Source organism: Otolemur garnettii, unplaced genomic scaffold (assembly GCF_000181295.1).
Source record: "Otolemur garnettii isolate 467f Iridium unplaced genomic scaffold, OtoGar3 scaffold00012, whole genome shotgun sequence".
NCBI classification, from domain to species: Eukaryota; Metazoa; Chordata; class Mammalia; order Primates; family Galagidae; genus Otolemur; species Otolemur garnettii.
The window spans coordinates 17,015,091-17,037,444 of NW_003852407.1; the positions used below are offsets into that span (position 1 = coordinate 17,015,091).

General features: G+C 39.3%; 1 protein-coding gene across 5 annotated transcripts in view; it reads right to left on the reverse strand.

The window, feature by feature from the left end:
* The window catches only part of DTNA (dystrobrevin alpha), a 358,694-nt gene that overhangs the window by 189,883 nt on the left and 146,457 nt on the right, over positions 1-22,354 (reverse strand). For 4 of the 5 annotated variants that reach the window (XM_012802048.1, XM_012802053.1, XM_012802051.1 and 1 more), the window contains exon 2: positions 2,008-2,137. The gene's annotated coding sequence lies outside the window, so the exon portion shown is untranslated. Of the gene's footprint in view, positions 1-2,007; positions 2,138-22,354 lie in introns of those variants that run through there. The other variant, XM_023510207.1, reaches the window with a different exon arrangement.

Below are 22,354 nucleotides of genomic sequence, written 5' to 3' on the forward strand. Positions count from 1 at the left end.
GTATTCTACTTCTTCATCTGACTGGTTGCTTTTACTTTGTGAAAGTTCACTGAGATACACGCTTACTTGGGACCTTTTGTGTACATGCATTACATTTCAGTGTCATATATAAAACACATTAAAGGTACCTACTCAACTTTATATTCACATATTTGTGGGAATCACTTGTTATCCTAAGGAGAAGCATGTAATTCCTATTCTCTTCGATTTTGATAATTTTGGAAGAGATTAATGCAGCATTGATGGAGTAATTAGGACCTGACTAGGAAAAGAGAAAACATTCTAAGTATTTAAAATGATAGAATTTAATTTAGGGAAATGGCTACACAGATGATGGAAGAATTGGGAAACTAAATTATGGATGGTGAATCAAACTAAAACTTAGCACAAAGGAAGCCAAAGATGTCACCACTCACAACTGTCAACAGACAAGGGAAGGGTGGGAGTACTGGAGTTCAGGATTCAAGGTCACGGGGGGAGCTGGAGCCAAAGGGTGGGAGGGAGAGAAGGCTGAGGCTGGAAAAGACAGCCCGTGGGGTCAGTCCCTGGGAGCACACAGAGGAGGGACAGCGCGAGGAATGACCCAAAGGTAAAAGCAGGCACAGAATGGCACAATTGAAATTAAAGGGGTCAGACAATAAGTTCTTCATTTTCCTTTTCTCTTCTAGCGTAACTGTTACACTAGGCAAATTGATTGACTGGTATTTTTGATGGGCACTAAGTTTAGCTCCTGGGATTTGCATGCAACATACAACTTGTAAATAAACGAAATCGCCATTTTAGTTCTACATCCAATCACAATAATCCAGATTTATACACCCTTAAGGTTATGAAAGAATTATTATTAACCCCTTCATTCTGAAGTTAATGAAAAGTATAAAGAATTTTCAGACTAAATTTAGACTAAATTCAAACCGTGGTCAAGGCTCTGTCGGCCGCATTGTTTTATTCAGAATTGTAAACAGGTATTCTGGTGTTCTGAAAATCACCTTCCTTCAAAGAGGGTAATAAAGGTGCACGAATCAATTGATAATTATGTGCACATGTGGCAATAACACTCATTAGCAATCAAGCAGGTAAGAGGGGCAGGGGGAAGGTACGGGCACCTGTACACTATCTGCCTGATGGACACACTTGTAACTTTCACTCAAGCTGTACCAAAGCAGTTTATGTAGCCAAAATCTTTGTACCTGTAATATTCTGAAATTAAAAAAAATATTTTAAATCCCTCCACAGTTTGAGAACTTCTCTTGGGAAGATTGGAAAGGCATACGATGATCATTCAATTTCTCTGTTTCTCTCTGTTCTGCTCAAAATGACCATGGTGTATTTTAGAGTGATATTAAAGCTCCAATTTATAGGCTTTTGTCTTCCGTAACATGGAAGGGCAATAACATATCATGATGTAAGATGTATTTATTCATCCATTTTATGGCCTGGAAAAATAAAGGTTCACTTGAGTGTGTGCTTCATTGTACACAGCAGTTTAAAACGTTAGTGCACCTGACCTTAACCGTGTCTTGCTTTTCATTCTAAGCCATATAAAATCTTCCAAAATGCAGCCTCTGGAAAGTTACCCCTATGTCACACATAGAGCTGCTGGTGACTAAATGACCATCACCACCATCAAATTCCCCCGAAGTTTATTCCATTAAAACATAGTTTTGTCCCATTCTGGTTTATTACTCTGATATTAAATACCTTTTCTGTACTAAAAAAACAAGTTGAGTTTTAGAATGGAATGAAGTATTATGACGTTTGCTTAATAGGAACCAGGATGAGATTCAGGACCATCTCTATTTTGTCCACCTCATAGTTCAGAGGTTTGTGATAATAAGAGGAAGAAAGAAACAAAAGGTGCAGAGACCAAGTCTTTCCTTGGCATCTCACGAAAGTGCAAAACTGAAAAGTCTTCATAATATTCAATTTTTTTTCATACAAAGAAGAGAAGCCCTTTAAAGGGAAGGAGTTCAATGTCCATTTTAAATTTATCTTAAGCACACTCACCTAAAATTCAGTGCAGAAACAGCATGAACTTTCCAAAACCATCTATTTTCTTTTCTTTGACACGGTGGTTGACTGTGGCATTTAAAGACTTCCCAAGCACTTCATCCAGGGACTGGTAAATCCTATTTATCTGTAATGAGAAAATATACTTTTCTTTAGCCAAGCAACTCACACATATTTATTACACGAACAGGAAGCCAGAAGTGGCAGATCTGGAACATAGTATATTTTACAAGTCCCCTTATACACTATTAATGACCTCTAATGTTCAATTCAGAGCTCTGGTTTTCATTTACTTAAGAAATATTTATAATAATAGAGATTGATGCTAGAAGTCATTTCACAGAAGTGGATGCTGAAGCCCTGAGGGGTGAAACCACAGTCCCAGATTAAACAGCTGGTTAGTGAGAGAGAGTGGCCTGGAACCTTGGGCTCCTGATGCAGCTCTTTGCTTTGAGTGGATTAAAATCCCAGAAATAGGAAAATATAGAATCTACTATTTTTTTTTTCCAAGCAGATAACTTTCTGGATGTTATATCGCTATCACTTCTACTAAAGCCCAGGAAATCACTGCTAAAGTCACGGTCCTCAGGCCAACATTTCCTCTAATGGTTCCAGCTGGAGCCCTTGTACAGTAGACACCCTGTAAGAATGATGCTCTAAAGGACAACCTAATGTTAGTTACTAATCCTCGTGATTTAGTACATCGTGTCGTAATAACATACACATAGCAGGTAGGTCACAAAAGTGGCTGTTAACGTTTCTTATCAAGACTGAATGATCTTCTAAGCTTTTGCCTTCTGAGAAAACTTATAGATGACAATTAAAAGAGAGAAGCTCGAGATCCCCCTGGCCAACGCCGGAGACCCTTTATCCCTCTCCTGGGATAAGCCCACTCTCCCTCCTCAGCCAGTCTTCCCCAGCGTCCTTCTCCTCCTCCTCCCCTTGTCCCTTTACTTCTCACAAACATACACAGGCTGGATGTTACTGTCGCAGGTGCCAGATGGCTTGAAGCAGCACAAATGTGAAACTCCGGAAATCACGTGTTAAGATGAAGGGAAAGCATGGAGAGGGCTCCACAGCCAAGTCAAGGGGAGGAGGCATCGCTCAGAAGGTGGCTGGGGAGGAAGGGGCAGGAAAGCTGCCCTCTGCACCCTTGGTGGGTGATACATTTCCTCCACCCCAGCTCCAACCTGGGGTTTCTTCTTCACCTATTTTCTTTAACCCAGCTTAGCTAAAATGACCACGATAATTATTTTAGCTTCCATGACGGGTTTCAGGCATCCTGTGATTTCAGGTACACAAAGGAAATGCTATAATACTATCCCTCCCTTACTCTAATCCAAGTTCTCAGATAGGTTCCTTATTACAAGAGATCTACTTAATAGGAGATAAAGACGTTTTCAGTATACAATTAACCTTTGTTCTGTTATGTAATGACCCAACAGTTTCTCTCTGTGCTTAGATCCTAGGGACATACATCTATTTTGACATTCTTTGAATTAAATGTCTTCTTACAAGAGTAATGTTTTCAGATTCTTTGTTAAAATACATTCTTTTAAAAAATAATGGGGGTTGGATTAGGTTAGACCTATGCATCTGGGAGTACATTGATATTAAAAATATTATTTACCTTCATGAACCAGGAAATAAATGAAAATCTCACACAATCTTATATACTTCATAGTTTATAACGTTCTGTCTATTTCTATAATAAAGTTAGCACAGATAGAGAAACATATTTGACTCTATCTGGCAATACATACAGAATCACTCAAGAAATTCCTTGGTATTGGCCTAGGGTCCTTGTAAGATTTTGCTGCGGGGCAATAGCCCTTTACCTGGCAAGCCTGAGAAGGGGGTCTTTGCATGCTTGTTTTTTATCCAGGTGCCTGGGTCACCCCAGACTGAAGTAAGAGGAAGGGAAACTGGACATGCTCAGACGGACATGCTGTGCTGAAGGATCCCATGGGAGGCCTGGGTTGACACCTTGATGGGATCTACGATTAGTAAAAGTTGCACCGAGGATAATCCCCTAATCATGAGTCAGCTTTTAGGTGTTGCTGCTCCTCTTCTACCTGCAAGTATCCTCCCTTTCAGTTGGTATCTCACAGCCAGTGACAAAGCAACTGTCTAACTCGAAGGCAGATCCATCCCTATCACTCTTGGCTTCTATCTGGCATGGCCCCTCTGGAGTGTGCAGAGCCAAATACTCTCTCTCTTTCTCTCTTTCTACTCTTCTCCTTGATGGAGGCAGCCTCCCAAGGAGCTGCTACTGTATTAAGGGCATCGATCCTAATCTCCCCTATTCCTGTATCCTATCGAACAACTGCAAGGCAAGATATTCCTGTGAACATTGAGTGGGAACTGAAGACAAGTCAGCTAACTTAGATTCTAGATTAGATCTAGATTAGCTAATGTGTGACTATAAATTAAAATTTAGTGTCAATGAAATAATATTAAAATACTGTCTCCTCTGCTGAACCCCCTGAAAACTTTCCACTAGGGTCAAATTTGAGATAGGAGTCAATGTCTTAAGGACCAGTAGAACAAGAAGTGTTTGGGGTGCCATATGTTAGGCAGAAAGGTTGCAGGAGGTAGATATTTGCTTCCTAAGAGAATTCCCCTCAAATTAAACCACACAAAAATAGAATGAGCCATCTAAAAAGATAACGACCTTCATACCAATGGTATCGATTTAAATAGAGGCCTCAATAATAGTTTGTGGTGATGGGATTTGGTAAAGGGGATGTATTTTTATACAACAATGGAGTAAGTGGTCATTCCTAAGTCAGATTCTGTGGGAGCTCACCTAGTATTACACTGGAGCAAATTAACATTCACATTGTTATTCATACCTATGCACTTACTGATATTCCTGCCTAAAATAGCACTCAATGTGTGTTGTTTACTCTCATCTATTTCCCTGCATTGCACCACTACTATCTATTATTTATTCATGGTGTCTGCACACTAGCATAAAAAGCTCCTAAAGGCAGAAACTTTGTTCACTACTGAGACTTAGAACAGTCTTAGTCTTACTTGGTCTTCCTGTGCTGGCACATAGTAAGCCTGCAATAATATTTACTGCATGAACAAAAGAATGAATGAATGTGTATTTTGGGTTGGCACCAAATTTAAATCTAAGAAGTTTGGTTTTTTTTTTTTTAATCACAGAGATTTGAAAATCAGATTTAGGCTTTTAAATGATAAATGTATTTATACATACCTTAGGAAAAACCAAGTCAGAGGAAATACAAGGTTACTTAACAGAGATGTAGTCAAGGAAAAATCTTACTACATTGCCTTTCTTATCTTAAATTTTGACTTCTTTTTTCATAAGTATTTGGTACGATCTCCTTTCTCTTATCCCTAGAAACTTGTACCACACTAAAATAATTTCATTACAGCCTGAAGAAGTTTTTTATTCAAACAGAAAATGTGAGAAACCAAAGCAGACATTTTATCTACTTTCTATCTACCCAGGAATGGTACCCTAACTACCAAAAAGAGGAAGGAGAAGGGTGATCTTCAAGACTTCTGGAGTCTTCCCTTTCTTTTATAGTTAAGGGATGGCAGTGCCCTGAGCCTAGCTTACTAGATTTCAGAGGTCAGGCTGGAGACGAATTTCAAATCACTGTAGCCATTAATTGTAGGTTCACTGTTAAGAGAACTGGTTAGGGATGATGATGACCATCAATTTGCAAAGGATGCTTCAGGGTAATGCAAAGTGGAGAGTGATGCTGCAGCCATGAACACACAAAGCTTGGTCATTTCTGGTGCTTCACATGGTTGGCTGGCTTCAGTTGTAGCAGATGTTAGGGGAATCTGGTTAGAAATGATTGTAGTTACTTGAGAAGGAATGGTTAGATTCGTCCGAATACTTCCAAACCACTTAACAGGTCCTGCCTTTTCTGAGTGACTCTATGTTGCCATATTCACAAATTGCACACCAGGGTTTCACTCCCGTGAAGAAACCTAACCTCAGGATTCTCGCTACTTCTCTGCAAACACAGCATCAGGCGGATCCTCCTCTACAACCATGAAGAGGCTGGGAGAGGATGAAAATCTCAGATCTGAAATATCCCGGAGGCATCTTCTGGTTTATGGAAGGGGAGACTGAACCGGGATCAGAAGACCGGGTTTTATTTTTTCTCTCTAACACTAACTAGCTGGGCAAGTCTTTTACTCTCAACTTGGTTTCAGTTTTTAACAGAAAAATGAGGATAGTACCTTTAACCAATGGTTTTCCATCAAGGGTGATTTTGCCCTCACCCCACAGGGACGTTTGGCAATTTCTAACATTTTTGGTTGTTGAGGGAGGGTAGATACAACTGACATCTGATAGGGAGAGGCCAGGATGCTGTGAAGCACCTACAATTCACAGGAAATCCTCCAACCCCCTGCCCATTCCAAAATGTGAATAGCACTGAGGGTAAGAAACCCTGGTCTAGATGGTACAACACTCTGTACTAAAAAAGGTCCATAATTTCACCACAGATTCTATCCAGACCTTTGGATTTGCACAAGGTAGGTGTAATTTCCTCCTGAGGCCTTCTCCAAGTCCATATAGCTCAGACTTCCTTTCTGCTCCTCCCAGCTGTGCCCTCAGATGGCCTCCATGCTCCATCCAGTCCTTGGTGTGGTCACACCACTCTGAGACCTTCAGTGTAGCACTTGTTAACACGTCAGATTATCATAAATTTTCTTACTCTTTGTAGGAATATGTGCAACTTGAGGGCAGGACCATCTTGCTTATTTCTTCCTCATCTCCGGCTTATCATCTTTAATGATGATTAGTAATCCTCAATAAATGACTGATAACATGAAGCCTACATTTTCATCCCTGGCCCTACACTCAGCTGAAGTATAAGCTTATCCAGATAATTTCACCAGGTTGTGAGTTATTGGCCTAAGAACATCAAAGTGTATTACGAAGCTATAGTAAGATGGATTTAGAATCAGGGCCCTTGTACTAAACTCAGAATCACCTCAGACACCGGGATGTTAATTAAGCCAGACTCAAGTAGAGCACTGCTGGGAAATGGGCCTTTCTAGACATTTAAAAGCCGGAGAGAGAATTCATGCTCATGGACACTGGGGCATTCTCTCTATTTCAAGGACTTGTTCTTCCTGACATAGCTCAGTCTGAGAATCAGGAGGTCATGGATGTCTGTACATATTTTCTATTAAAAGCACAGATTATTACGTCAACCCCTGGGATACTGGGGCTGTAGCTGTGATAGTTTAAGTTGTTCAGATGTCAGAAGAGGCTGTGCATCTGTAACTCCTCTCCAGCAAATCCTAGCCTGCCGTTTGCAGAAATATGTGTGCACTTCACAATTCTAGGAATGTCCGTATCCACACAGGCCACTGAGTACACCTTACTTTTCTGTTGCCTACTTTAATTCTTACTCCCTGTCACAACTGCCAAACAGCAAGAAAGTATTTGGGCAAGTACAAAATAGCAGAAAACTCAGCTTTCTTCTTAATAGTTCATCAATTGTGATAACAACACATACTTTATCATTTAAAGTAAGATAAAGCAGAGAAAACAATATTTGAACAAAAAGCTGTCAGAAGGAATAGACACAGACATTCAGCAGTGAGTACAGAATTTTTTACACCACAAAGTCAAAGACCTGCTGTCATCTGGGAAGGCCTGAGAAATCATATGGCCACTTGCCTGTCAATGGTCAGGTTAAGGTAGTGGCTTGGCCCAGATGACGCTTTCATTTTACAAGGACATTTCCCTGGGTATGATGGGTGTGATGACTCGTCCTGTCCCTGGGTGACCTCAGTAGAGGCGTTCAATCCCTAAAACACTTGGTGGCCCATACATTTTCTTTTTTAAAATAAGAAATGTAAAGATAACTAGCTTATATGCTAATATTTATGAAAAAGTCAGTTTTATTAAAAACTAAATCCAGAGAGGACAGGAAACCAGTATCCTTTGAAAAGTCAAATAAGTTTCCTTTTAGAAACCATGAGAAATTATGAGAAATATTAACAGCATCTACATTCCACTCTGGAAGAAATCCTATGAAGATTTTGGACATTTGCTTTTAGTTACATACACACATGCATATGTGTATATATATGTGCAATATAAAATTAAATGATGTGTCTGTATATACATATGCATGTGTATATGGCATACCACATAATTTTTAATGAAGTTGAGGGATTAGAAACTATATATAATTTTGTTTCAAGTTTTTAAAACTTTTCATGTCCTTCTATTATTAGCAATCCATACATATTCAGCATAAATACCTGCTTTTTATAGCCATGAGATTATTTTTTATTAAACTTGCTAATTCAAAGATACAACACCACCAAAGATACGAGACATAAGTCGTCTCTGAATGCATCTTTTTTTTATTCATGTATTTCATGGACACATTTCACAGGATACATTTCAGAATAAAGCACTAGGTCATCTTTTTTACTTTTATAAGAATGCTATTTTTTATTATAGTAATACATATTGTACAAAAGCCAAGTATCCAAAAATATCAAAAAATACAGGTCACTTTCGCAGGATAGGCTTTGAAGGAGAGTGGCTATCTCATTTTGTATCTTTAAAAGCACACAGTTGCGAAATCACTTACTTACACAATCACTAAATTTAAGTATCTTAAGCTTTTTTTAGATGAAATCTGCTTTTATTACTATAAGTAGGACAGTATGTGACTAAAACCCTGCATAGGCAAATGCTTTCCCATACTGATGGCCTTATTAAACCTTTAAACTCTCCATGTTGAAATTAATTCCAAATAAGGCAGACAGATTACCATATTTTTGCTGACTAGGTCAAAAAAATGTTTGCCAAAACTTAGCCTTTTCCTGCTTGTATCTCATTATACCTGCCACATTGGTCAAAAAGAAAATTAAATTAAATTTTGAGGGTTGAGTACAAATGTGTCAAAGATGAGTCCAAGTAATTTTTTAAAAGACAATTTTTTAAAATTTCAAAATATTAAGGGAGTACGAGTGTTTCTGTTATGTGGATAGCTTTTGTAATGCTCAAGTTGGGGCTTTGTGTGCCCATCACTCAGCTGGTGCTCACTACACCCAGCAGGTAGGTCGTTCCCCCTCCTGTCTTGATTTTCTATGAATTTTATATCTCTTTGAGCCGATGTGTACCCACTGATTAGTTCCCAGTTAGTAGAGAGTATATGTGGTGTGTGTTTGTCCATTCCTGAGATACTTCACTTAGGATAATGGTCTCCAGTTCCATCCAAGTTCCTGCAAAAGGCATTATTTCATTCCTTTCTATACCTGAGTAGTACTCCAAAGTATATATGTACAACTTTTCCTTACATTACTCATAAATTGGTGGGCATTTAAGTTGATTCTACATCTTTTGCGATTGTGAATTGTGCTTCAATAAACAGTTGAATGTGACTTTTTTTTTTTAAATAAAATGACTTCTTCTCCTCTGGGTAGATACACAGTAGTGGGATTGATGGGTCAAATGATAAGTCTACATTTATTTCTTTGAGGGATCTCTATACTGTTTTCCAAAGAGGCTGCACTAATTTCCAGTCCTACCAATAGTTATAATCATTCCTTTCTTCAAAAGAAATTTTTAATTGTCTACATGTGAGCATATCATAGATTGTATTGAAATCTCTCTGTGATCACAGCTATCTTGGTCATACTTGGTGTTCATTCATTTGTTAGAGAAGTCCACTGCACACTTGTAAGAGATTCATGCACGTGTGAGCAGGTACAACTGTGTCTGAGTTTATCATGATGTAAAGATCAAAACAATTAGAAAAGGAAGAAGAAAAGATGAGAAGGAAGGGGAGGAGGAATGGAAAAAGGCAGGGAAGGAAAAAGAAACTAAAAAGGCAAAATTTAAAAAATATTTTAACAGAACCTTCATCAGTTATGTTAGTAGCATTAAGAAGGAAGTGGATGAAGAGGGAAGGAAATATTTGCATACAGATTACGACACTTTCAACAAATACTCTGAAATATGTTTGTGCTAAACACATTTTAAAACATTTTTCTTTAATATGCATAAAACCCCAGCCGTAAAGTGTGCGCTCGTAAAAATAACATGTATGCAAATGTAGCAGTTATTTGGACTCAATTTCAGTGACAAACTTTTTGGCATGGAAACCAGATTCTTAATTTTTTTGCTGTTGTTGCTTGCAACATATATCTTGTTTCCCCAGAAAAAAATATTTATGTGCGAAATATGGGTGGTTGTTTGTAAAACAAAGAAATACCTTTTCTGAAAATCATAAAGTCGCAGAGGAATTCTGTTTAATTCTTGGGCATAAATTCTCTCGTCTTGCCCGTTACTGGTCTGTTTTTACTTTGATTAGTGGCCTTGTGTTTGCCAAATGCCTTTGTAGCCACTTGAGGGTTACCGATGTCTTGACTTAACAATTTTTTTCTGACTCAAAAAGGATGAGTGTTTTTATTTTTTAAATTTTTTGACAGGGTTTCTCACTTTGTCACCCTGGGTACAATGCCAAGGCATCATAGCTCAGAGCAACCTCCGACTCTTGGGCTTAAGCAATCCTCTTGCCTCAGCTTCCTGAGTAGCTGGGATTACAGGCACCTGTCACAGCACCTGGCTATTTTTAGAGCTGGGAATCTCACTCTTGCTCAGGCTGGTCTTGAACTCCTGAATTCAAGTGATCTGCCCACCTCGGCCTCTAAGAGTGTTAGGATTACAGGTGTGAGCCACCACGCTCAGCCAGGATGAGTATCTTTTTAAAAAATGAAGATAAAAGATAATACTATTTAATTGAGTATCACTACACTGCCATTCTACTTTAGGGTTAAAAAAGTGCCAGGTGCTCGGGCAGCACCTAAGGCTCAGTGAGTAGGGCGCTGGCCCCATACACCAAGGGTGGTGGGTTCAAACCTGGCCCCGGCCAAACTGCAACAAAAAAATAGCCAGGCCTTGTGATGGGCACCTGTAGTCCCAGCTACTTGGGAGGCTGAGGCAAGAGAATAACCTAAGCCCAGGAGTTGGAGGTTGCTGTGAGCTGTGACGCTACAGCACTCTACTGAGGGTGACAAAGTGAGACTCTGTCTTTAAAAAAAAAACCAAGTGGTACTATACTTTCTGTCAGAGGTTTTCAAACTTTTTGCTCTGAAAACCCAAGAGCTATCTATCTTACTAAAAATCAAAACTGAGGCTTGGCACTCTTAGCTCAGTGAGTAGGGCAGTGGCCACATACACTGAAGCTGGCAGGTTCAAGTCTGGCCCAGGCCTGCTAAACAATAATGACAACTGCAACAACAACAACAACAAATAGCCGGGCATTGTGGCAGGCACCTGAAGTCTCAGCTACTTGGGAAGCTGAGGCAAGAGAATTGCGTAAGCCCAAGAGTTTGAGGTTGCTGTGAGCTATGATGCCATCGCACTCTACTGAGGGTGACATCATGAGACTGTCTTGAAAAAAAATATTAAAATTAAAACTTAGAAATATTAAATATATTTATTTATAAATTCATTTAGGTAACAATGATAAAGCCATTACATGTAACATAAATAACAGGTATTTTTAAATAAAATATAAATATTTTACAAAACAAAAATATTGGTAGGAAGTATGGCATGGCTTTACATTTTTGAAAATCTCTTTACTGCCTGGCTTAATAAAAGATTACTGGATTTTCATATCTGCTTCCTGTGTTAAATCTACGGCAATACATAGATTTGCCGTTTGTTTTGGTTGAAGGACATGAAGAAACTCCAGGCTCACACAGACATGTAGCTTGAAATGGAAGAGTCTTTTCAGAGCCTTTCAGATTATCTTGGATATTTGTTTTCCATAAGACACTGAAACTCCACATGGAGCTGGAACGTGGAATCTGAAATACACTGATGAACTTGGCATTGTCTATTACATTAAAATTCACAATCGATCTCATAGTTGGTAAAGATTTTTTTACCCTGGGTGTGATTTTCTACCATCATGAACTGGTTATGTTGAAAATACTGGTTTACTGGGTAACGCAGATCTTCCAAATGTTGACACATTTCATTTTCAATAACAAAAAATTATTGTTATTAATATCACAGCAGTCTCATCCAAGAAGTAAGTTAGGTATTGAGAAGCTGTCACGCTCATAGCGGCAGATGCAATCTTTCCCAAGTTCTAATTTCTACTTGAAAGTGTAAATACTATCATTGTCAAAAATCTCTGTCAGTTGTTGTTTTTTTTTTTTTTTTCTGAAGGGACAGGATCACTTTAATCATGTTCAAGAAAATATTTGCTAAGTACACTGGCCTGAAAAGTCACCACAGTTTGCAATTGTTCTTTCAAGAAAACATGTTCTATGAAAGAAGGGGCCAGTTCCACTCGGACCTCCCCATCATTGTCCTTGGGGACAACTACTGGTCCCTAGTATGTTTTAAAAGTCCTTTGTACACACTTCCCATTTCCTCACACTATTTCAAAGGTGCTATTTAAAGTTCCAAAATCTCATAAAATTCCCTTGTTTCTTGCCTTTGTTTTTATTGGTCGTACATGAGAGTGAGGACTATAATAATTGTCAGTCGGGTCTGGTGCTGCTGCCCCCTCATTAGTTATAAGGTCCCAGCAGTTTTACCCATCATTGTTTTTGCACCATCAGTGCCAATAAGGCAAATAGTAGGCTATTAAAATAGTTTTGGCCTCAAGTACCCCTGTACGGTGTCTTAGGACTTAATTCTGAGAACCACTGTCCTAGAAGGAAAGGAATCTATTACAGCGGCTGAGTCAAGGCCCTGAGTTTGGACAAGGCTGCAGGCACATCTTACCTCGTTACTGATTTAATCTCTATGTGATGTTAGGTAAGTTACTTAACCACTCCAAGCACCATTCTCCACACCTCTAAACTAGGAATGATGACGGAGTTGTTCCTAATGACTAAAGCTCACTAACACAGTGCCTAAGACACAGTAATGCAACATAGGTTATCTATGGGTTATGATATTTATAGTATAGCTTCTTTCTGAGATCAAGAAGCATTCATGTTAGTACATTAATATTAGTACAGTTGTTGGTTGGAATTTATCCTTCCCAAGTCCAAATCTTAGTTCTATGCGTCCTTAGTGGGTCCCAGCTATGCACAGATCTGTTTTCTCCCCCATCAGGTGCCAAGATTGATATTTTGTCCTTTGTATGTTGATTTTGCAAATCTTTGTGGAGTCAGTTCCGAGAGACATTTCTTGGTAGTTAGATAATGGGGATAAATGAGAGTTGACATCTGACTGGCTTCCAGGATCTCTCGACCCTGATCTGAAGCCTGACGTACCACCTTCAGGAAGCAGGAGTTACCAGGGGGATGCTACCAACAGGAAGCTACATCACAGGGGGTCCCAGGGACCCTTTGTCTGTCTGAGGCCTAGGACAAACAACGCAGAAATGATTTTCTTGGAAATGTACTCTTTCCCTAATCTCAGTCCTCCAAGTTTTACCATTTATGGGGGAAAACTGAATTCAAGGAGATGGACACAAAGAAGGGTGAGATGTGTGAGTCCCTCTCACTAGTAGGGACTTGGCACTGAGTGAGGACTAGAGTATTCTAAGCCCCTGGGGGCAGCCAACTGACATAAATAGTGAAAACACATGCATGGAAGCCAAGAAGACCCAGGCACATCATGCCTGTGCATTTTTCCCTTATGAATTTTTCTTTACTGCCTCAAAGAAATATATTTTTTTCTTTCTCATTTTCCTTGAAATTCTAAGAAGTTTGGTAATTATTATTTTTTGGATTGTTTTTATTTTAACCACTGTTCATATAGACCTCAGTACAAAAAGAAAATGTCCAGTTCGTAACATGGTAATAAAAACGATGACAGCAGCTTGATGGTCTGCCGATATGTCGTCTCGTGATACGTAGTCAGTCTCAGTGTTGGAAAAATGAAGACTGGTAGCAATGGAGTGAAATGAAGAGAATGTGCCCTGTTTGAAAAGCGTAGCTTCCCCTGACTGTGCCACAGACTGGCCATGTGCACGGATAGAACATGGCCACATCTTATTTTCAAGTTCAGGGTAGAAATGCAGATATTTATGTGAAATCCTCAAATTTATAAATAATGTGTCAACTGTTGGCAGGGTTTGCAAGATGCCACTTTCTAGATTTCTCCAAATATACAATTTAATTTTCTATCTGGATCTCACAGACCATTATACTCTGCACTCAACTTAACCTCTATCACGTCTTCTCTCTGGAGGCAAAGAGAGCTTGGGCACAGCTGGAAGAGAGGAACCGTTATCGCCCTCTGGTGGTTACAAATGTCAAAGCAACTAGCTGAATGCTCATTCATTTCGTTTATTGAAAACTTTGAACTACGTGAAACGAATCACATCTCACTAAAATCAGCAAAACAGACTTTGGCTATTGTGGATAAGATGTGGGCCAAAAAGAAATTTTACTGTCACTTCAGATTAGACTCTAGGGTAAAAGGCATTAGAAAAAGGGAGTGGGGAAATTAGCTCAAGTAAGGACTTAGAAGATACAAGAATTCTAGACCCATCCACCAGGAAAAGAGAAGAATCTGAAAACTTGTGCACTCACAGAAAGCAGGGACAACAGCCCATGCTGTAGGCTGGAATACTGAGTTTTATGTGTAAAGATGAGGATAGTGTGAACGATCCCCTTATCCACTCGTCAGAGCAGTATCTGCTAGGCACTGCTAACTGGATCCCTGCTTTAAGTATTCAATAGTATCATAGCACTTATTAATTAATGGACAGCATCTCACATTCTTTGTTTAGAAACTTCATTGGAGGAAAGGGTTTCTAGGGTGGATGATGGGATACATTTTTCACTTTTGAAAAAGTGAACAGAATTTCAAATAGGTCAGTAATCCAGAGCTAAGAAGCGACGCTGAGAAAGTTAAAAAGTAGATCTCCTGGCGGCTTCCATTTGGATGCCCAGGCCGTCTTAGAACACTGTCTCCAAGTATTCTACGCCAGTAGCTCAAATGTCAGCCTTCAAGGATGGTTTCCTTTGCAGATTTATTTCTTTGCTGTTTTGCCCTCCTTGACACACTCACATAATTTTAACGAAATGAAATACATTTGCGTTTAGAAGCTGAATACTTCATTATGCTTTTGTTTTGAAAACAGTTTTTGAGTTGAAAGTGTGTCAGCAAAAGCAACCAAAAGAATGTGGATGTTACGGGGTCAGCTTTTCAGAAGCACTAGGCAGCCATGACTGGCCTTCTGTCAAACAATCACCAGGGGCAGCAGGGCCATTCACGGGCAATGAGTCAGCAGCTCAGACAACACTAAATACGGTAACGGGTTAATGCTCAAGATAATAGGCGCCCAGGCTTCTTCAGAAAGCACTGCTAAGAGGAAGGATTATACTTTACTTTTCAGGTTTATTTAACAACCTATCTACAAGGAATTATGGATGTTAATGTGTGTGTGTGTGTGCGAGAGAGAGAGAGAGAGAGAGAGAGAGAGAGAGACAGACAGACAGACAGAGAGAGAGAGAGAAACTAGATTAAAATATTTATACATGTGGTTTCTTCTGTAAAGGGAAATATATCCTGACTGAGAAATTAGATGTTTCAAATTGGATACTGTTGTACATGGAGGGAGATGTGCTTTATACCCGGGCAAAGGCTCCATGTGGCTACTGAGCAGTGTAAATGTGGCTAGCGCTGGGTAAAATATACACTGAGTTTCAAAGATAACAGCATAAAAAGTTTATACGTATCTCATTAATAACTTTTTATATGGGTTACATGTTCAAATGATAATATTTTAGATATAGTGCACTAATAAAATATATTCTTTAAGTTAATTTCACCTGTTTCTTTTCAGTTGTTTTTAAAATATGGCTACTAGAGGGTTTAATATTATATATGTGGCTTGCATTCAAATTCTGTTGGACAGCGCTGCTTTAAAGGAAGGTGTTTGATATCATCTTTTTCCAGATCTCTCTCTCTCTCTCTCTCTCTGTCACACACACACACACACACACACACACACAGAGGCACGCATGTGCAGGAAATGGCTAGGAAGGCAAGTTATGGTAGTGAGCATTTATGCCTGGACTTAAACGGTAGTTTTTAATGTAATAAAGAGCTCATGAGAAAATGTAGTTCTTAATAGGAGAAGGAGAACTGATATATGTATAGAGGATACTGTATAATTAGAAAACTGCTATTTGGCCACCCTTAGTAAAATAAGTGAAATTAAAAAAAATACTAATCAAAAATTGTTAAGCAATTATATGAAAGGAATAGGCAAACATTCCTGGGACCCATTGATCAACCTTAATATAAATAAAGGTGGAAAGATCCAACATCTATCCAAATGTGCTTTCTGAATCCAGATGTTTGGGACCTTAAACTACAAAATGACTTCAAAAGATTTAATAAAACAAAAAATACTTCATTAACAATGTTATGTTGATCACATACAGAAACAATGTTTTGTATAGATTGGGTTAAATTATAATCAACTGCAAACACACAAACAAAAAAAACAGGCTTCGAAATTCCATTGAAGGCGCTGATTTGGAGATCCTAGTTCTCTAAGCCAAAGAATGGTACCACAGAGGCCACACCACTAACAATATTCTACCCTGAACTGCCAACAGGCCTCTGAGCTGGGCCAGGGGTGAAAGATAAGGTGACCAGACGTCCCACTTTTGGTGGGACAGTCCTGATTTTTAACAATTTGCCCACACCATGCGGCGTTTTAAAAAAGTCCCAATTTTTGGAAAGAATGCACGACAAGCTAGGGAACGCGGGAGAACAGGAAGGGAATATATGGATTTCAGCTGCCATGTGGCTATTTTGCCAGTTTGCATTGTTGCCAGGCACTGCCCCCCCGCGCCGCCCCCACTCCGTCAATGGTGTCATGGTCACCTTAGTGAAACAGCATTTGTCATAGTGCATTTAATTCTGGCCACTGGATTAAGCAGGAGCGGGAACTGTCAAAGATGCTGAGAAATGCCGCTTGTAAAGATCAAAACGAGGTCTGCAGAAATAAATGGGTATAATTCTCTGGAATTTTCAGTTGTATTTAAAATGTGGATGCTCTCAAGACTGACTTTGCAGTGGTGGTCAAGATAGTGTTTGGGCTAAAACACTGACTTCATAAGGATTTTCATAAAAACAAAATTTGGGCACTGATTTGTTATTTACATCAACCTATGAAAAAAATCATAATCATGAGATTCGCCTGAATGTGTTTTGCCCTTTGAGTCTCTGATTTGTGACTGCCACTAAACTATCCCCTTAAATTCTAGCTAGTGTGGAGGGGTCCTCGACCTTGTTCTCCCACACCTCGCCGCATGCTCCCCCCCCTTTTTGTCTTCCGTGCTCGAATCTGTTGCATCAATAGGCTTTTATTTTTTTGGTGGTTGTTGTTTTCTTCTTCTCATCCAACAACTACTCTAAGGACGCTGAAGTCCTGGAGGCCAGCAGCTACTAATTTGGGGTTCCAAAGTCCCCTCATTCTCCTCCTTATATTTCTCCATCCATTTTTAACTTAGCTATTGACCTTACTTGTTAGGGGCATAGCTAGAAAGCAAAACCACGGAGCAGAGGTTTCATTAACGTCCTGGACATTTCTGTGTGATTGTCCAAAAGTGTTTTCTAGTGACAAAAAGATGGCAGTGTGGGGGGCTCCTAAACTAGCTGGAAGAAAGTGTGAAATTCTTCAAATGGTTTTTCATTCACAGCCATACAATGTCTCCCCTCCTTCCTAAATAAATAACCTAGTTTTGTACTTTAAATTCAGAAATCGAGACCAATCTTTGAGGGGGGACTTGTATTGGAGAATGGTTTATCATCCTTGCCTAAAATCACTGGTGAGTATTCTCCCTTCTGTAAACGGAAAGCGATGTATGTGAAATTCAGTGTATAAAGTTAAAGTATACAAGTAATCTAAAGAACAATTAATGGGCTCATATTCCGATGATTTTTCATACATTTTGCTTTCTCGTCAAAAAAGAACATCACAATACGAGCATTTACTTAAGGGATGAAAATAGACAAAAGGCATTTGCCGCTCTTTACAGTAATTACTTTTTAACCCTCAGTTGGGACAATGAAAGGAAATGGGCCGATTTCTATCACATTTTGTTTTTTGATGATATTGTTTCAAATCTGAATTCTTGACAAATATTTCTGAACAAAAGAGTGCTGCTCAATTGGGAAAATGTACAAAAGCAAAGAAAGTTTAAGCAAGCCAGGACAAGCTCACAGTGCTGGCTGAATAACAGCCCTATATTATCTGATTCCGGTGGTGATAGTTCAGAAGAACGCAAATATGAAAGATTATGCGGAACAGACTTGATTGCATTTCACTCCGTTTTTAACCACATTAGAGAATTAGAGAAAGGGTTTCACTGTCTAACAACTAGAATTTCCACTTCTCTTTAGTTTTGTTTTTATGATACAAACGTAATAAACACGAGGAATCCTGTTCATGAGGTTGTATGGGTTGTTAAGGAAACTCCTTCAGAGAAACCCAACCAACAAAGAAAACCCACACCACTGAATCATGTGACTTCCATACAGTGTGGTTTCAGAACCTTGGCAGGGATTGGAGGACCTCAACAGGAGAGTCAAAAGCAAGTTGGGATTTATTCCTGGCCTGGGGATTCCGAAAGGAAGGGGTTAATGGTGACTGACAGCTCATTTTAAGTCCCCGTAGTACTTCCATGTCCTTAAGAGAGGAGGGAAAATGACACACTTCTCAGGCATTTAGGGAAGAAGAGCTCGATTCTTCTGAGTGTGTTTGTCTAGCGGAACAAGGTGTGGAAGATAAAATCCAAATCCCACAGCTTTTGCTGACTAACCAAGATGAATCATTTTAGGAATGGCTCACCTCTTCTCTCCAGGATCGACAGTTTGCACTTAACCTGCTTAGCCTTTAGAAACGCTAAAATTGGAAAGGAGATCGTCACTGAAATGGGCCTAATTACAGCAGTAAGAGGAACTTACAACTACAACTCTATAAAAGGAATTTATAAACTGTGCTAAACTTTGATAATAAGATGAGCCATCCTGTCATGCAAACCACAGGATTACTGCCAAGAACATGAAATCCACTCTTATAGTCTGATTCTTTTCTCTGCAGCAAGAGAAGCAGGTGACAATTGGATGTCATTCTGTGTGTGTGTGTAAACTTAGGTGCATATGTTTATACGTGGAAAGCCCCCCTTTTTTACTCATGTAAAAGAGTAGAGTGTGAAAGCTGACAGGTTTGAGAATAGGCAAAAGGAGGAATTAATGTCTTTGTGTGAATCTATCTATCTATGTACACACATACTTATATATGTACATATATATTTCTCAAATGTCTGTCTACTCCAAGGCAAGGCTGTAAGTCTCCTGGAAGAACTGGGCCATTGACACTTCAACAAAATATTGGAGTTTTATTATACTCAAATATAATGAGTTCTTTGGCTAAAGAATAAAAAGCTTGGCCAATCCAACTGCCCCCCAAATTAATTTTTTTGTCATTAATAATAAACAATACTCTTTACAGAAAGAAGAACACAATTTAACTGGAGTAGTGATCCTTCGAGTATTTTTAGAAATTAATACCTATCAAATTTATGTCATAAAAGGTGACAACACGTGATGCGTTAATTGACAGATAAATGGGTGAAATACACAGGAGTTTGCTTGCCTGTCTAGGAACTTTTTCTTTTCACTTAAGAATAGCTAAAAAGAAGAATATAATATTCAAAAACAGCTATTTGGTATGCTGTTAGTCACTGTGGCCTTTACCAGGTAAAGTTAAGCAAGTTTGATCCCAAGTACCTTCGAGCAGGGACTTGGAGGTCTGGGGAGGGGCACAGGAGGTCCTGGTGGACTGGAATGATCTGGGGGAAACTGGGTGATGTAACTTTCCCCCTTACCCTAAAGCACCACCAATCATGTGAGAGAAAGGGAGTTAAGGATTATTTCCAATAACTGATCCAGAGAAGGCCTCACGTGGGTGTGTGTAGTGTGGGAAGGTTACTGGCTGTTTGCTTGCCTCTCTACAGAGACTGAGATTTCTTTTTTGCCTGGCTGAATAATGAAATGTCATATACTGTCTGCGTAGGTACTAGTACTACAGAGTTCTGAAAAAATACATATATATTTATAAAATAATTCCTTAATATTATTATTGCTTTTTAAAAACACTGTAGCAGTTTTACAGTCAACTTTCTAAATACATACATAATGGAACACAGAAGATGATCTCACATGGAAGATAAGTTGCAAAATCTGCATTTGGGTTCAAAATATGAGGCCTGATTTCAGAATGTACCCAGGAGGTGAAGTTTCACAGTTAAGCCTTGGGCCAGTTAGTATTAAAGGTAGTACATGTGCAACCGGCAAGTTGCAGGAGGACAGGGTGGTGACCCAGGGCTTACATCTGTGACTTATTTTCTCCAAATGTGTTTCCTCATCTTTAATAAGAAGTTAATAATAGAGCTAATCTAGAAAAATCCTGAAGTTTGGATTTAGATAATGTAATATACTTAGTACACAGCTGTCACTCAGTAACTGCTCACTGCTCTAGGATTATGAATGGGGGTGAGGGTAGGAAATAAGTAAATAGAAATGGGAGTATAGAGATGTGATTTCTAAAGTGAAAACCTCCTCCCTGCCAATTAGCAACAGCCCTATCCTATCAGCTATTTGAGACTATCACCCATCCATTTGGAAGGCAGTTAGCCAGCCACAAGAGAGGATACTGAGTCAGGTGACCAGGTGACTTACTGAGACTTTCCAAGCTCAATCAATCCACAGTTCCTTGGGGAGTCATCACTGACCCAAGAATACCCTGAATGCTGACTTTAGCTGATTAGCTGGAATGGGTGACAAGGAAAAGTTCTCGAAACCTTGTGTGGTTTCAATTAAAGCTCAGGCAACATTAGCCAGGATGGGGGGATACAAGCAGGCTGAAGATCTATATTGTATCGTGAGTCTCCACTTCCAAGCTGCCTGATAGTTCAGCAGGGATTCCTCAGTGGTATTTTTCAATAAATCCCTTAATTTTAAGTAATATTTCCTTGTCTTTTATTCCAATAGACCAGTGATACACTGTAGAGACTCAAGCCTCAGGTACAGTATTTAATGTGAAGATAGATAGCGTTCCACTCTAGTATTCACTATAAATCACAGAACCTGCCGGTAGGAAGACTGGTGTGCCCAGGAAATGCAGAAGTAAACCCCACCAATGTCAGCTGTAAATCCACGCAGATAACTGAAAAAGCATAAAGCTAAAGGCTAGGCAGAGTTTTACTTTTAGCAATCAATAGGGATAAGTCTACTCTATTTTCTGTTTTGACTTACCAAGATTATAAGGTTACATAAAAAACATGAATAAAGGTATAAATGCAGAGCTAAGAGCAGAGGTGATACAGTTCCAAGTCCTTTAGACATAGAATCCTTAACCACATATTATTTACCTATTAGATTTTTATGTAAATCTTGGAATCCTGTAAGAAATGGTGACTTTTAAGAGAAAATATACTAGACTCACGCTTAATCACTTTGGAACAAATAATTTAATTGCTCTGGCAATGCAGATCATTAAGAACTACCAACGTAAGGTTACTATTATCCAGTTTCTGAAAACGTATTCACCCATTTGCATATTTATTAGGAACACGGCAGCTCACATACTAATGCAATATGGTTCTGGGGTACAGAAGAAAACAATGGCAGATTGGACCTGGACTCAGTCTCCTAGAGTAGACTCATGAAGGTTTCAGAGTCATATAAATATTTAGTTGTCATGCAGTATAAAAAGTGACAAGATCCCAGTAGAGAAGCACATTTAGGATATGAGGATTCAGAGGATGAGGAAAAGTAGAAGAAATTGGGCCAGTTGGAGCATTTGGGACCTTCACAGAAATGTTATTTAAACTAGGGCTGGAAAAGTAGCACAGAGCACTCTCTATATATTGGCGCTGAATAAATATTCATAGCGTGAATGAATGGAAGGTAAATGGAAAGACGATAGCCCACAATGTCTGGCACATGCCAGTAGCTCAGAAAATGCTTCCAGACTCTAATTGTATTGAACTTTTGAGGATGGACATTCTAGTCAAGGTGACAGGCGAACCCTGGGGCATGTACCAAGAGTGTGGGTTGGGGCATGTGGGGAAATAATAGGAAAGGCAGGTGGGGCCAAATCCAGAGAATCCTGCTCAGGAGGCTGGATGGGAGCGGATGGATAAGAGAAGCCACTGATAACTCTGAACGGCCTGCAGGATAAGGCCCAGCTCCTTAATGGACTCACAGTGCCTTCTGAGATCTGGGGTCTGCCCACACTTCTCGCCTTCTCTGTCTGCTGTTCAAGCTGAATCTCTTGCAGTTAATACATAAACAGCCCTTTGTCTCACCTCC